Here is a 17,202-nt window from a genome sequence, read left to right as displayed (position 1 = left end):
TATCTCAGAAGTAAGTTTGCTTTCAGTGTAGTACTTTTCAGACTGTTTTCAGTACTGACTTGATACCCGAATCTTTTCATTTGATTTCTATAGACCAACTCTATTAAGGACAAGGACCATATCCCATGACATATGTATAGTATGAAGGGCTTGATACCCCACAGTGTCAATAATTGTTTACTAAGTGAAATATTGTAAGAAGATTGTCCCTAGGAGAAAGTGGGTTGGACTCTCTTGGTGACTTTGGCTTACTTTCCCCTTCAGCTGGCCAGTGTTGTTTTTCTTGAACCCCTCTAAGGTGAATAATAATGGAGTACCAAGAACTGCAGGTAAGAAATTGATGGGAATTTCCGAAAGCTTAGTAATGCCAGAAATAGGTAAGAGAATCTTTGGAGCTAAGATGATGAGAACCACAAGACAGTAGGCTAGAAGCTTAGAGGTGTCCTTAGACATAATGGGAAAGGTGATTTGAATTTCCCACCAAGTTTTGAACGCTTAGCATTAGAAACACTGCCCAGAGAATACCAGTTGAAACTGGTATTCTGGTTTACTACTCTTGATTTAAGCTTACTCTTAGGGTCCTTGAGATCTGGGGGCCAATGATGAGTTGAACAGTTTCATTTTGGAGTCTGTGTTGGAATCCTAAAAGTAATAAACAACATCTCTGCCTGGCAGTGCTGAGCAAACTTGTGATTCTTCTCATTCTGCAATCCTGACTGCCCCTTCTGCACCAAAGGCTGAGCTCTGTGCTCAAAAGCTGTATGTGCCCTTGTTTTTTTTTTTGGCCCTTGTTTTTGAAACACACCTTCTTCAAAGTCACAGTCTTCAGGGAGCTGGGCCAGTGCTTGCCGTAATCAAGAACTTGGACTCTGGTTGGCACTGAAAATTCTGTGTAGGTTGTTTTTCTATAGTAGGTAACCCAGGCAGGATTCAGGGGAATGGAAGACCTCCAGAATTTTTCAGCTTTAAAAGTAGAAGTCTGTGCTTTGTAGAGGTGGCAAATGTTCACTTGTTCCGGTAACTAATTCAGTTTCCTATGGGTGGCCAGGTGGTATCCAGCCTCCAATACAATACTTGTTTCTAGTGTCCAGAGTACCAGACATCTTTGCAAGCAAAGCAAGAAGATTCCCAGTGTTCAGCTCTTATGGAGAATAGCCCAGCTGGCTTGTCATACTGAACTAGATGAATTGTGAATGTTAATTATACTGATCAATACGGTGACCTTGGTAACAGGCTTGTAGCTGCTGTAGAATCTGTTTACTTCGGGTTTGTAACAGAAAAGAGACCAAGCTGGTTGGGAACATGGTGTTTTAAGTGTAAGTCCCAGCACGAAGCATACTGGACAGACTGACCCTATCACACCCCTTCCCCGGAATTTCCCGGAGGGAAGCATTACGCTGGTGATGGTTTCTGTTCTTTTTGCCAGTTGAGAATGATCAAGGTTGGCAGAGGCTTGGTATTTAGTGTGGTGGGGTAAAGGGTGTTTACAAATCATGAAGGTTAAAGAGAACACCCATGTTGAGGGGCACCTCCTTTCTCTACCTTGTTTGTAATTAGGAGTGGAGAATTGATGGGATTAATTTCAACCTTTACTTTCAGGAAGAGGAACCTCTTCTATTTGGAGAGTAGAGGGTTCAGAATTCTGCACATTCTTTTCTGACTCCACAGGGAGGGGATTAGCTGAGCACTGGGCATGTTTGGAATGAGAATACCTTGCCAATTTTTACTGAATTTGGACCAACCCATTGTAAAAATACAGTCTCTCTTCCTTAGACAGGCTCTTTGTCATGTTCTGCTAAACTCTGTGGATCCATCTAATGGATTGTCCACAGCTGACAGATGGAGTTGGTATTAAAAGCAGATTTTCTATTTCCTTGGCCTTATTTATTTCTGAAGAATACTGTCTAACTCATTTGTTCCCTGTGTTCCTTGAGTCACTTTATCAAGAGCCTGCTAAACTCCACGTGCCTATGTTTGGTTTTTCAGATCCTGCTTAGATTGTCTCAGATCAGTCCTTCTTATGCAGTAGGAAGGAATAAAAGGTATCAGTCACCTAGGGAGGTTTGTTTTTTTTTTCCAAAATATTCATTACCTATTCATTACTGGAGCCTTAGCCTAAACCTACTTAATCAGAATGGGGAGGGGATGTGAAAGTAAGGGGCAAGTGGAGAATGGGGTGGGATGTGGATTTTGGTACAGTTTCCTCAGCTAAACTTGAGAGATCCCAGACTTAGAACACTCTTAGATTATCTAGCAAGGCTAGTCAAAATTTTGAAATCTGATAGTTGGGTGATAATGCAGCTACCACCTATCTTGGATGACTTTAACCTTGAGGGAAATCTTGTGCCCCATGTGAGAGGTCCTGAAAACAGCCTCTACTTGCTCTTCTTTCCCAAGGTGTACAGAGTAAGCCATAACCAGAAATCCTGCCACCCTGTCCGCTCAAGGTGGAGGACCTCCTGTGTCCCCAGACCTGTGCCGGCCACTTAGGTTACATCGGTGAACAAGACAAGCATCCCTGTCTGTCCTGTGGCATTCACATTCTTCTGAGGTTATTACTTGGGTCACATGAGTCTGGTGTAGTGGTTCTAACAATTTGGAGTTTAGAGCCCTATCAGAGCTATGCTTATCTTCCAGGAAAATTACATATATGTTAACAGTTCGCATATAAGGGGGAGTTGGCAGCCTGAAGCCCATCCATGGACTCCAGGCTGAAAACCTTGCCTGGAATTGAGAATGTCATGATTGGGATAAAGCAAGGCCAGGAGTTCGGGTGTTTGGACATTTTTTTTCTCCTAACAAGACTGGGTTGTGGTTTCTTCATCTATATAGCCAAGGCAGTTTGCCAAGAACTCAAGGGTACCTCTAGAAAAAGTATAAGGAATGGCTGGAACTCCACGAAACCAATAGCATTTCTAGAAGTGCAGAGAATGATTTTGACTCTCCATCTGCATTCCCACCTCTAGCTTCTGGTTGGCTGAGCTTCTTGGACTCAGTAGGTTAAAAATCAGGTCAGAGTATAAGATTTCCTTAACATGGTTATTTATATTGTGAATTCCTGGACTGAGGGTGATAGTAAAATTATACGAGAGGACGTTTTCATGAAATTCTGGCTTCAAAACATAGAAAAATCACCGGAGTTGATTGAGAGGCTGAGGCTATAGCCAAAGAGTAAAGATTGGAGAAAGATGGTAGAAGAAGAAGGAGGGTACAGCTCAGAAAGACAGTTAACTAAGCTGGGAAGCCAGGTAGTCAGGAGAGCAGCTTCCTCCTTAAGCCAGAGTGAATGGATTTGAGACTCAGACAAAAGATTAATCCTTTTTAGCCCTCAAGGGGCCTGTCACTATTGTTTTATTATCAAATAGAACTCAAGATAAAAAGGGGAGGGCAGATAAAGTTTGGCTGTTTTGATACAAATAACTAGAAAAGTTGGTGTTTGACTTGCATGAATGGCCAAACCATTGCCCAGTGTTAGTACAATGTGTAACATACTACAGAAATGTGAATGAAATTTCATTTGGGCAATAGGAGAAAGAATTACATAAGAAAAGACACAGCCAGATTTAGAGATTGGAACACAGTGCACTGCGGAACCCTGAGCCAATTCTCCCTTAACTGCCATGGAATCTGACCTTCAGTATAGACACAGGCCAAGACCTCTTTAAGGTGGTCTTTACAGGGATATTCTTGTTTCTAAGGGAAACTTTGCAGACCCACATTGAGGGATTGCTGAATAAGTGCTGTATTCAAGGCCCTTCAGGCCAAACTTCTGTAAATTCGGAGAACAGAGGTCACAGTCCTTCCCAGAGGAGCCGGGAGACTCTAAATGGTTCCAGTTGTAACTGCTCTAGCATATGGAAAAAACAGTTCTGCTGTGAAAACCTTACAACCTGCTATTTAACATAAAAGACATCTCATTGTTTGCTTAATGATGCATTGAAGCCAAAGCTACCTAATCTAGTGGAATATAATCATACTAGCAGTTGTCTTTGTTTTCTATTTTTAAAGAAACCCTTTAAAATGATCAAAGGAATTTCAGACCTCACTTCCTGCATCTGTTTAGATTTGTTTTGAGGTTCTATTCAGCTTAGGAAGCTTTATAGTTAAAACCTGCTCTTCAGTTTTTAGAAAAATTCTATTCTTAAAAACCATATAGCCAAGATTTTTTAATTTATTCATTAAATGAGTACTTTAAATAATGTCTCCCATGGCTATGAAACCAAGATCCAATAATCACATATCATGTCAAGTAAGTCCAGAATACTTCAATAAAATTAATAACCTTACAGGAGCTTTCTGTTACTTGTAGAGTTAGAGAAGTGGTACCAGAAAATGGGAAAGCATCAATGACAAAATGTATTTTTATTTAAAATTTTTACTGGGAGGTCCCCAAACTTATTGTAGCTCATTTTGAATTGGGAAAATACAACCTCACTTGGTCTTTCAGATATGTTTACAAGGTGAGTTGAGGTGGGTGTTATTTGAGTGGTATGCCACAGTTGAGAAAAGAACCTAGTAGAATGTTTTCAATTTTAGAACATGTGCTCTAAATACACTAAGTGTTGGTCTGTGAAAGAAACGTCCTCCCATCTGTATTCTACACAGGATAAATCTTAACACTGATAAAATCCAAATTTAAATAAAGTATATTCTCTTTTGCATGTTTCAAAGCATGGTCATATCTTATGAAAATAGCTAGCAGGTTTCCAAAATGATACCCCAAAAATTATTATTCAGTTTTTACCATACCAAACTGAAAATCTGCTTGTATAAATAAATACAGGTGGAGTTCTAAAATTGCTTTTGATTCTGATGCTAAACTCTGAGGTCATTTCTTTCATCCTAGTAAAGTGTCAGGATTGGGTCGTCTGGAAGTGTGTATCGGAGTGGAGCTTTTTGCTTCCACAATGTTTGGGCTTAATTTGTCTCCTCACCCTTTCCAAGTCTAAGGAGTGGTATCTCTCAATGGCAATTCATAGGCAACTTTAAAATGTTTTCTTTGCATTGTTTCACTTCTCCAAAGTCAGTCTGGACTTTGGAACTGAAAGTTCTTTTCCCATCCCAAAGCTTACCATGTTCATCTGGTATCGTAAGTTCAGAAAGCAGTAGTTCAGTAGTGGAGTGTTCTGTAAGCTAACTCTTTGGAAATAAAGGGAAAGTTGCCGCTTTCCCTAGATTATTCCAAAGAACGATAATAGAACCGTTTGGGGAGGGGTTTTTTCTTTTTGGGTTTTTTTTTTTTTGGTGCGTTTTTTGATTTGTTGCTTTTTACTCTTTGAGTTTATGTTCTTGTTTTAATCTTAATGTTGGTAGCAGATTGCCTTGACCAAGGCATTTAACCACTGTCCCTGTTCTGTTTTGTCATCTGTAAAGGGTAGATCCAACAGCCAAAGGATTCCAAAATGTTTCGAAAATACAGATCCTCTATAAGAGAAATCTTAGTCATATGCCACTAATTTTGAAAGTTAGTGAAAGTTAAGTTGCTCCGTCATGTCCGACTCTTTGTGACCCCGTGGACTGTAGCCCACCAGGCTCCTCCGTCCATGGGATTCTCCAGGCAAGAATACTGGAGTGGGTTGCCATTTCCTCCTCCAGGGGATCTTCCTGACCCAGGGATCGAACCCAGGTCTCCTGCATTGCGGGCAGACGCTTTACCCTCTGAGCCACCAGGGAAGCCCCAGTTGTGAAGCAGGTGCTTAAACTAGAAAGGCATAGAAATCCTGGCATTCCAAACCTTGGTTTTCACAGTACTATTAAATGTGAATTTCAAATTTCTAATCAGCTGTAAGTAAAAGTTCTAATTGAGTGCTCTCGGGTGGTTTTACTTGTTCTTTGTATGTCAAGATTTAAACAAACATGGTGTGAAAAGACATTTAGATGAATGTTATTCTAGCAGTGTTACTGTTAAAATTTGCTGAATAACTTTTCCTTTGCAAAAGTTGATTTTGACTTTTCATTTACTATACAGCCCAAAGCAAGAGACCTTTATCCTTGTGCATCTGACCGCTTTACTCATTAGAGAAGGGCTAGTCAGGAAGTCATAGATCAGGAAAACCCAGACTTTTGTCGTCTGGTCTGGGAGGCAGAGAGTGGAGGGGGATTGTACTGTATTCATTCTGGAGCAACAGGTATCTCTCATGTTTCAGTAGCTCCAAAGAAGTTGCAGCCGACAGTTTCTTTTCAGCCAGCTTCTTTCTTATAGGCTATCTAAGGTCATGATTTTAAGCTAAGATTTTTAACTAAAATTGAACATAAACACCTCAAGTAAGAAAGTCAAGAAGGATGGCAAATACTGCCTCTCTACAATTAAAAATACAATTATGTTTTTAATGTGACTGATTATCTTTATAGATTCTTGTCCATGTGTTGCTGTCTCTATTCTCCCTCTAGAAGGTTAATATTATGTATTTTATTTTTAAGAGCTGGGAAACTGAAGCTTGTGCTGCTTATCTTTAAAGGGTATCACCTTGTCCATTGAACTTGAAAATTTCCAGTCTAACTACTGAATGGATTCTGAAAGGTCCCATTGACCCACTCATCTTTGGAAACAATACCTGTTACTACATAGTTAGTATTTAATGTTAGGTCTTTAAAGTCAGATTGTTATTTAATATTGAGTTTTGATGGCTTTTTCCTTCCTTGATGGGAAGCAGTAAATGGTGACTAAAAAAAAGTCTCATTAACCCTTGTTGAGTATTAGTTCAGGGTTCTGGAAACTGATTCTTTTTAGAATCAGCTGTTACTTATTTGGAGTTACTTGTATTTCTTCTGCCATATCACAGGTGGGATTCACTCATTCAGATGAACATGTGAAGAGGACTTGTTTAAGTTCCTGAAATGCCACTGACTTTAAACTTTATTTAAGCTAGACTTCCAAATCAAGGAAGGAATGATTAATCTTGTTCCAACTTGATAGGCTAAGAAATTACACAGATGACATTTATTCAGTCTATGTGGCTTTCCTTCCAAAATGCCCAACTCCATCTTCCTTCTAGAGCTGTCCACTGATTACTTGCTTTCGGTGTTAACTCTTTTTTCTGATAGCGATTTGTTTGAAGAATACAGATTTACCTAATTTGTAAGCAGTTGACAAGTTTTCATCTTAAAGAACATTCCAGCATACTTTGCAGTAAGGTTTGCCAGTTTAACATCTTGTACGTGCGTATGCATGCTCAGTTGTGTCCAACTCTTTGCGACCCCATGGACTGTAGCCCACCAGGCTTCTCTGTCCCTGGGATTTTTCCCAACAAGAGTACTTGTATGAGTTGCCATTTCCTCCTCCAAGGATCTTCCCAACCCAAAGATTGAACCCACAACTCCTGCCTTGCAGGCAGATTCTTTACCACTTGAGCCATCACGGAAGCTCCCTAACATCTTGTGAGCTTTCCTTAAAATCAATATTGGCACCAAAGAGCAAATTAAGGCTGATGACTTTTGATTACAACATATACTATTTGTGTATGTAACCAGACTTGGTCTTTCCGAGCATTCAAGAATTGTTGGTTCTTGTGCTCTATGAACCAATACAAATGATTTCCAAGTTAAAAAAAAAAAAAGGTGCAGAATATTTTAGCATGCTACATTTTCAGAAAATGTAGGAAAAAAGAGAAGGAAAATAAGAGCATAAATTCATATTTGCTTTCCCCATGTCAAAAATGTACATAAGTATAAACCAGAAACTAATAGAGGAGAGTGGAACAGAGTTGGGGAGATGAGAATGGAAATGAGACTTCCCTGAGTATATCTTTTAAATTTGAGGTGTATTTCATATGTCAAAAATAAAATTAGAGAAGACAAAGGAAACCTTAAAATTGTGTATAAAAAAAAAAAATGAACCTAGCTACATATCTGGGAGATTACACAGTCACCTAGAAAAAAAGTACTTTGCTTATGCAATACTCTTTGTGAAATAATTCCTTTTTTGTATGAAATATATCCTAAGGACAAAAAGAACTCCAAGGGAAATATTGACACTTCACTGCAAAGATTATTGTTAATGATAATATTAGTCTTGTAATTTTGAAATTATTTTATGTACATTATAGGCTAAAGCAAATAAGTAAATATTTTATTGCTATTCAAAGTCAGGATTGTCACCAAAGAGAAAAGATATAAATAGGAAAATTAGAAGTTTAAAAAATGAGTGTTAAATTTGAAATAGAATTACTGATATGAATTCATGAGTAAAACCAAAAGATTAATTTTTCTCTCTACTGCAAGAACCTAGAAGCACAGACACCTCTCATAGCAATGGGCAGACCTTGTATCCAGATTTTAGTTTCTAAATACCTTTTCCCTCTGAAAGAAGTGAGGACTCCTTGGAGAAATGATTGATTCTAGATTGGAAGCAGAGAAAGAACAAGATGAGCCTGATATATCTTATGTCAGAAAGAGAGGAGTCATTTAAAGGTGATCACGTCAGAAGAAAAGTCAGCTTAAAGAAAGTTCCCACTGGCCTAGTTTGGGACAATTGGAGCGTTCAGTGCACTCATGCAATTGAGTGTAACATAGATAAATAAAAATATGGATGACAAGTTAAAAAAAAAGAAAAAATTTTCTTTGTGAAAGAATGCCAGCTAATATATGTGGAAGGAATGACAGAAATCATGGTTCTATAACCCCCTCTCCCCAATATAACTGACTCAGGCAAGGATTATGAACAGATGGTAAAGTCACTAGGGAACAGGACATTCACAGGCTGACAAGGATCACCGCACAAATTAACCTTTGCTTGCAAAGGAGAAAATACTCTTTTCAAAGACTGATGTTAATCACTTTAACCAGGGGTTCAAGTTAGTGTCCTTAATAGTGAAACAACCTGACTTTAGGTGCCTCCTGATGTGCAAGGTAAAGTATGTAATATCAACTATGGAATATTCTTGCCAAATTTAATCTCTCTCTAATCCAACTTCAAAGCTGAACTTTCAGTTCACAGGAGGGAAACAATCTGAAAAATTCAAAATGTGGGAGATTCTATAATGCAACTGACCTGGACTCTGGAGGAAAATTATGGAGGTGGGGGTAGGGCAGGGATGGAACTTGTTTAGATCAGCAGAGACCAAAAGAACCTAACAACCAAATGCATTTTGTGAACCTTGATTCCATCCTGGGATGGTAGAGTTGAGTTTACAACTATGAAAGATATACTTGAGAAAAATTAATTTGAATACAGATTGGATATATTTGATGATATGGAACTGTTAATGTTCCTAAGTATTATAATGTTATAGTGGTTCTGCAGGAGAATAGCTTTGCTAGAAAGTATGCGTGTGTACATATAGAGAAAGAAATCTAATATGGAAAAGGGAAAGTTTCAGTCTAGACGTAGGGTATACAAATGTCCTTTATATTAAACTTTTTATGTTGAAAATGATTATAATAAAGGGAACATTTCATGCAAAGATGGGCTTGATAAAGGATAGAAATGGTATGGACCTAATAGAAGCAGAAGATATTAAGAGGTGGCTTTAAAATTAAAAAAAAAAAAAAAATTAAAAAAAAAAAGAGGTGGCAAGAATACACAGAAGAACTATACAAAAAGGTTCTTCACAACCCGGATAATCACGATGGTGTGATCACTCATCTAGAGCCAGACATCCTGGAATGTGAAGTCAAGTGGGCCTTAGAAAGCATCACTACGAACAAAGCTAGTGGAGGTGATGGAATTCCAGTAGAGCTGTTTCAAATCCTGAAAGATGATGCTGTGAAAGTGCTGCACTCAATATGCCAGCAAATTTAGAAAACTCAGCAGTGGCCACAGGACTGCAAAAGGTCAGTTTTCATTCCAATCCCAAAGAAAGGCAATGCCAAAGAATGCTCAAACTACCGCACAATTGCACTCATCTCACACGCTAGTAAAGTAATGCTCAAAATTCTCCATGCCAGGCTTCAGCAATACGTGAACCGTGAACTTCCAGATGTTCAAGCTGGTTTTAGAAAAGGCAGAGGAACCAGAGATCAAATTGCCAACATCTGCTGGATCATGGAAAAAGCAAGAGAGTTCCAGAAAAACATCTATTTCTGCTTTATTGACTATGCCAAAGCCTTTGACTGAGTGGATCACAATAAACTGTGGAAAATTCTGAGAGATGGGAATACCAGACCACCTAACCTGCCTCTTGAGAAATCTGTATGCTGGTCAGGAAGCAACAGTTAGAAGCGGACATGGAACAACAGACTGGTTCCAAGTAGGAAAAGGAGTACGTCAAGGCTGTATATTGTCACCCTGCTTATTTAACATGAGAAACGCTGGACTGGAAGAAACACAAGCTGGAATCAAGATTGCCAGGAGAAATATCAATCACCTCAGATATGCAGATGACACCACCCTTATGGCAGAAAGTGAAGAGGAACTAAAAAGCCTCTTGATGAAAGTGAAAGAGGAGAGTGAAAAAGTTGGCTTAAAGCTCAACATTCAGAAAATGAAGATCATGGCATCCGGTCCCATCACTCCATGGGAAATAGATGGAGAAACAGTGGAAACAGTGTCAGACTTTATTTTTTGGGGCTCCAAAATCACCGCAGATGGTGACTGCAGCCATGAAATTAAAAGACGCTTACTCCTTGGAAGGAAAGTTATGACCAACCTAGATAGCATATTCAAAAGCAGAGACATTACTTTGCCGACTAAGGTCCATCTAGTCAAGGCTACGGTTTTTCCTATGGTCATGTATGGATGTGAGAGTTGGACTGTGAAGAAGGCTGAGCACTGAAGAATTCATGCTTTTGAACTGTGGTGTTGGAGAAGACTCTTGAGAGTCCCTTGGACTGCAAGGAGATCCAACCAGTCCATTCTGAAGGAGATCAGCCCTGGGATTTCTTTGGAAGGAATGATGCTGGAGCTGAAATTCCAGTACTTTGGCCACCTCATGTGAAGAGTTGACTCATTGGAAAAGACTTTGATGTTGGGAGGGATTGGGGGCAGGAGGAGAAGGGGATGACAGAGGATGAGATGGCTGGATGGCATCACTGACTCGATGGGCGGGAGTCTGAGTGAACTCCGGGAGTTGGTGATGGACAGGGAGGCCTGGTGTGCTGCAATTCATGGGGTCGCAAAGAGTCGGACACGACTGAGCGACTGAACTGAACTGAACTGAACTGAGAGATAGACAAAGTGCCAGAGTGGTGATGGGGGGGTGCAGTGGTTGGAGTGGGGAGGAGTTTTGGTGTATCTCTAAAAACATGGGTGTATTTCAGGAACCTAGATTTCTTCAGTCATCTATTACCCACCCACCGCCCCACCCCCCCAAAAAAAATTTAACCTGGATTAAAAGAATGACAGGCATGTTTTCATACAACATTGGTATTGATTGAAGACGAAAAACTAGGGACTGGCCAGGCAGATAGCTAAATAGGCTTTGAAACATAGTCTGGATGCATGTTATGTTCTGTTGTAATTTGTGGTTTTCAGAAGATTAGGAAGCCTTTCCTCTTACTTGTTGCCATTTTTTAAATCTTTTAGTTTTACCTCTAGTTGGCAGTCAGAGGCCTAGATCACTCATATTCACTGGTGCACTTTTGGAGATAGTATCAGTCTGGTATGAAGAGAGGGGGAGTAAGCTTATAAGGTAAAACCACTCTTTGGCAGAGTTTTTCAAGCTCCATGTTCCTTCCTTACATTTGGAAAAGGAAATGGCAACCCACTCTAGTATTCTTGCCTGGAAAATTCCATAGACAGAGGAGCCTGGCAGGCTACAGTCCATAGGGTTGCAGAGAGTCGGACATGAGTGGGCGACTTTCACTTCACTTACCATTTAAGTGACTCAACAGCGTGGGCCTTGCTTGGTGTTGCCTCACCCCTTGCTCCCAGCAACATTAAAGAAGGATCAGGTTGAGTTCCATTTTGAAAGGAGTGTTTCTTCTGACTGTAGAATGGGCTTCTGTGTGTGTGTGTGTGTGTGTGTGTGTGTGTTATCTTACTGCTGTTGAGACACAGTGTTTCTTCTGACTGCAGAATTGGCTTCTGGCTGTGTCTGTGTGTTATATCTATCCTATTACTGTTGAGACACAGAGCCAGGTGGAGTGGGGGAGGGAGATGTGTGCTGTAATTAGTCAGCTTGCCTACCCCCCTCCCTCTAGAAACTCAGGGCCCATCTGGGGGAACTGAGAACTTAAGAAACTTGAGACAGGGAAGGAGGAGAGTGAGCAGCCAAAATCTACCAAGTCTCAGAAGACTGGGTTCTGCACCAGGGAATGGAAGAAATGACTGGAGGTGGCTCTGGATTTGATATGTGGCCTGAGATCGATTGCCTTGAGATGAGTTGTTTTCTGATATACCTGCAGGCTACAAGATGAGAAAAGGATGTCCTTCATCTTTGGGAAATTTCTTTGGCCATTATAATTGCAAGTCTGAAAGATGGTCAGATTTATATAGTCCTTGTACCAAGAAGCTAGTGTTTATTGATAACTGTTTCTTTGGATTCGTTTGAAATGGGAATCAGACTGATCAATGGTAAGTATTAAGAACAGGTCTTGGACCTTTTTATCCTGATAGCCATACTCTCTTCTTTTCCTCTGAGGGGAAAAAAAAGGCAGATGAGAGTAAAGTCTGTAGAAGAAAGAATAAATTAGCCAGAAGATGTGTGGGAAAAAGATTAGAAAAGATGTGGTAGGAATCCTGGAAGGAGTTCTAGCATACTGCTTAATAATTGCCTTTGTTAAAATTTCTAGCTTCTGATAGTCACTTTTTTGCTCAGTTGACAAGGGTTAGCTAAGAGATGTGCTGACCATAATTTCTAAACAGAAAAGATTGCACAGATAATATGCTGGTGACAGTGGGACATCGTGTAAATTTGAGAACATCTGAGAAAACCAGTAGTGTACCAGAAAAGGTAATTGGCCCTTCAAATAATCCTCAGCAGTAAGGAAGACCAAACCCTCTATTCACTTCCAACCTATGCTTTCTTAATGATGTGTTTTCCTAATCATCGCTGTTTACCTTTGAGCCTAGTTCTTCACCCTTAGGAGAAAACCTTTCTGAGGAAATTAAAAACTATTAGATACGCATGCCTCACCTCTGGTTTTTGGAGGCCTCAGTTAGACAATATCCAGATTAGGCTGTGAAGACTACAGTATCTAGCATGTTCCCAAAGAAGCAGTAAAATTCTGTGACAAAGCCGTTTGTCATATGGCTTTGGGTTGTTATACTGCGGATCAGAACACATCTACAGATTGTAAGGGACCATATTTCCTTTCATAGCTCTTTCCTATAATAGCACCGACAACTTAGTTGGTGCCTCCTAGATGTGTTGACTAAATGAATGTAATACTCTGAGTGTTACCCTGATCACTGTCCATTGGCCATAGTATCATAGCAGAATTCTCGTGGCTGTTAATTCTCTGATTTAGGAGCTAGAAGGCAAAATCGGGTGGGATCTGGGAAGGAAGTGTAACTAAGCTATTTAAATACCTGAATAGATAGACCATGTGTTTGTGGAAGTAAACTTCTCAGCTTCTGATGGTAAAAAAAGTATCAATTAGAATCAACTAAGGAATAATATACAACTGTTTTTCTTCTCTGGAGTTGTTTTCAATTGCCTATGATTCCTTTTTCTTGCTAAGTTCTGTAGAGCAATTCTTAGCTCACTGTCACCAGACTTACCACGAGATAGTAGTATACCATACCCCAATTTGTTTCTTCAGTAGAATGTTTCTTTAATTCTCAGTGTCACATAGATAAGAGTCATCTTCTAAAAAGTGCTCTAAGGTAGCTAGCATGTAAAATTGGCCTGACATTTAATTGAGTGTTTAAGGCACAGCAAGTAGACTTCCATATTTGGATGTACTATTTGGAGAATGGGTCAGTCAGATATTTTAACCGTTCTCAGAGGTGATTGATACTAGTTCAGGAATAGAGCACTGGTGGGAATTCTCTGGTGGTCCATTGGTTAGGATTTGGTGCTTTCACTGCAGTGGATCCAGATTCAGTTCCTGGTCAGGGAACCAGGATCCTATAAGCCATGTGGCATAGCCAAAAATAAACCAAAAAAAAAAAAACCCAGAACACTGGTAAGTTTGTTGTGTGTTTGCTGTTTATGGAGGTGAGTATCAAAACAGAATAGTTCTTTAGCATAGAACTTTTTGGTTTTCAGATCCACTTTAGATTTCAACCTATCTTCTTTCCCCTCCCTTCCATCCCCATCCTATGTCATATTTAGACCTGGCAGTCTTTACAGATCTAGATTTGAAGAAATATGAAAGCATACCAGTAAAAACTTAATAATGGTTAGAAGAAATCATAATAGGAAGTAATGTAAACATAACAACTTTGTAGTCATTCTCTGTATTTTGTTTTCACCTAAATGACCATGTTTAGCTTAAATGGAGTGAGTCCAACCCAATTAGAAGGCTATTATTGAGATCTGGTTTCACTAGAGAGAAAACTTGTGATATCTGTAAATTGCTTTTGGCAGCACTGTCTTTATTTACAATGTGAAGGGGAATAACACTCCCGGCAGTACTTCACCGCAGAGAAGACAGAGCTTCTTGCTGTGAAGACAGCCAGTGGAGTTTGCAGGCCTGGTGGAATCTGGCAGAGAAGCTGCATTTCACAACAGCAGCTGTTGATACAGGTTCTCTTCTGCAAGTTATTCAGGGTTGGAGAGAAGACAAGGTTATTGTGCATCTGTGTGTATCTGAATCGTCTTACTTGTAAGCACTGAGATTATCAAAATGCTGCAAGAATAGACAGTAACCCATTCATGTCACGGCCTGAGTTAACTTTTTACCCACTTCAAATATGGACCATATTCATTATTTGAGAGTTGAGGTGCTGCAGTGATTAGTAAGCCACTTGCAGCAGTCTCATATTTTTAGATGGGAAAGATTTTGCTAAGCTTTAGGCTACCGATGAGCTGTATTAATACAAGGTGGGATTATGACTGTTAGTTGTTAGGTTGCCGAAGAAATATATTTCTATCTTGACACAGCAGGCCTTCTGTTTTCTGTTTTAAAAACTGTAAAGGTTACTGCAGTTCCCTCCCCCACCCTTCCACTCCTAGGTAGGTGGTATCTAAGAATATATCCAGAACCTTTGGAAGTAAAAAGATGAACAGGGGAGGGAATTGTAACAGTCATTACAGGAGAGTGGCTTCCAAACAGGCTGCCCATATCAGGAGCAGGGAAGCTGTTGTAGGAGCAGCTGCCTCTGCACAGCGTTGAATGGTGTTAACCTTGTGTTTTTTCTGCCACCAAAATAACTGCCTATTAGGTTGAAAGTCATTACCTTGGTCCTGGATTAATCCCTTCAGTAAAGCTAGCTTTGCTGACTGCAGAAGTCATGTGAACAGGCAGTGGGAAATCCTATCTAGAAGGGCAGATGCTGACTAGTGGTCACTTCAGTAAGTGGGTTTGTTTGGGTTTGGAAAGGCAATCGTGTTTTTGACATTTAAGTTATTTAAAGTTTTAGCACCTAAACTGAAAAAGCTGTTTCTTCAGATGCTTAAAGGTGCTTGTTGATTAAGTTCAGGTGTAGTATATGTAGTTCTGCTTGAGTCTTAATAGTATTTATTTTTGAAATTTGATTGGTTTGATCTTATAGAAGAAAGAAATTTGAAAGCTTCACCCACCCCACAGATAATTATTGAATGCTTTCTATGTGCAAGACCCTGGGCTAGGTGCCAAGAATGTAGCTCTCTTTCCCTTCCTCACCTTTAGGATCTGTCCTTACACTTAAAAAAAATAAAAAGTTTGGACTCTGCCTCCTCTCTATTTCACAAAATAACCTAAAGAAAACCCACAAAATTGAATACCTATGACATCAGTATTACTGTTGTTCAGTTGCTCAGTCGTGTCCAACTCTTTGCAACTCCATGGACTGCAGCACACTGGTCTTCCCTGTTCTTCACCATCTCCCAGAGCGCACTCAAACTCATGTCCATTGAGTCCGTGATGCCATCCAACCATCTCATCCTCTGTCGTCCCCTTCTCCTGCCTTCAATCTTTTCCAGCATCAAGGTCTTTTCCAATGAGTTGGCTTTCACATCAGGTGGCCAAAGTATTGGAGCTTCAGCTTCAGCATTAGTCCTTTCAGTGAGTATTCAGGATTGATTTCCTTTAGGATTGACTGATTTGATCTCCTTGCAATCCAAAGGATTCTGAAGTCTTCTTCAACACCACAGTTCAAAAGCATCAGTTCTTCGGCACTCAGCCTTCTTTATGGCCCAACTCTCACATCCATACATGACTACTGGAAAAACCATAGCTTTGACTATACGGACCTTTGTTGGCAAAGTAACATCAGCATGGTTTTTCCAGTAGCCATGTATGGATGTGAGAGTTCGACCGTAAAGAAGGCTGAACGCCAAAGACATCAGTATTCTCTGATTCTTGGTATAAAAACACGAATCTCGATTCTCTTGATTCCCACTTCCTTACTTTTTCCTCCTAATTCAGTAATTACCTTGTTCATGTTTAGCTGCCCATTTAAGCCTGACTCTTACACTGCCGCCAGATGCTGCCCTAGCTAGAGGGTACATGTGACAGGAGGGGAACCTTCAGCAGAGGTAAATAATGGACAGTGTACTAACGCTGGCTTCAAAATGCCTATAACCAGGCTGCCCGCATTATGGAGGGAAGATTTTCATCTGTAATAGGTTACATTTCCAGTTGTTTGCTGAAAACAGCTTATTGAATTCTCTGTGGGAACCTTTTCAGATTTAGTCAGATTGTGAGGAGAAGCTTGATTCAAGTTCTCAAACTTGAATTGCTTCTTAATTCAGAATCTCAAGTTCTGTTTTTCAGCTGAGGTTGAGGTTTATTTTACATTTCAAAGAAAGGGTTTATCAGTTTAAACAGGAATTCAGGAAGGTCTAAAACACTTAATAGAGTGTTTTCCTACACTTTAGAAACACTCATGAATTTATCTATAAATAATTTTAATTGTAAGCTATTTGCCATTTATTAAAGCCAGTTGTTCCAAGTATCCTTTCAACAGTTATCTTGTTCTGCTTTATTTCATTTAAGAAAGTTTAAAACACAGAGTTTAACGAGTTATTATTTTCTCCTTCCTTCAAATTAGTTGGAATTTATTATGGTGTGTGTTTTTGAATTTTTATTAGGATATTCTAGTATTTCACTGGATATAGCAGGCTCTGGTGTTATTCCATTGCCTTTGTAAAGGATAGGTATATGACTCGACTCTGGCTATTGGCACCCCCATGCCCATCACCACTTAAGGCATCTCTTCATAATCATAACAAAACC

The 17,202-nt window shown here is 39.7% G+C and overlaps 1 protein-coding gene across 2 annotated transcripts in view; it reads left to right on the top strand.

The window, feature by feature from the left end:
- AHCYL1 (adenosylhomocysteinase like 1) overlaps nucleotides 1–17,202 on the top strand; it is a 41,190-nt gene that overhangs the window by 7,912 nt on the left and 16,076 nt on the right. The gene's annotated exons all lie outside the window — the stretch shown is intronic.

Source organism: Capricornis sumatraensis, chromosome 2 (genome assembly GCF_032405125.1).
Source record: "Capricornis sumatraensis isolate serow.1 chromosome 2, serow.2, whole genome shotgun sequence".
In the NCBI taxonomy this organism is placed as follows: Eukaryota; Metazoa; Chordata; class Mammalia; order Artiodactyla; family Bovidae; genus Capricornis; species Capricornis sumatraensis.
Note: the sequence above shows the minus strand (reverse complement) of the source record. Positions and strands in the feature narration are given on the sequence as shown.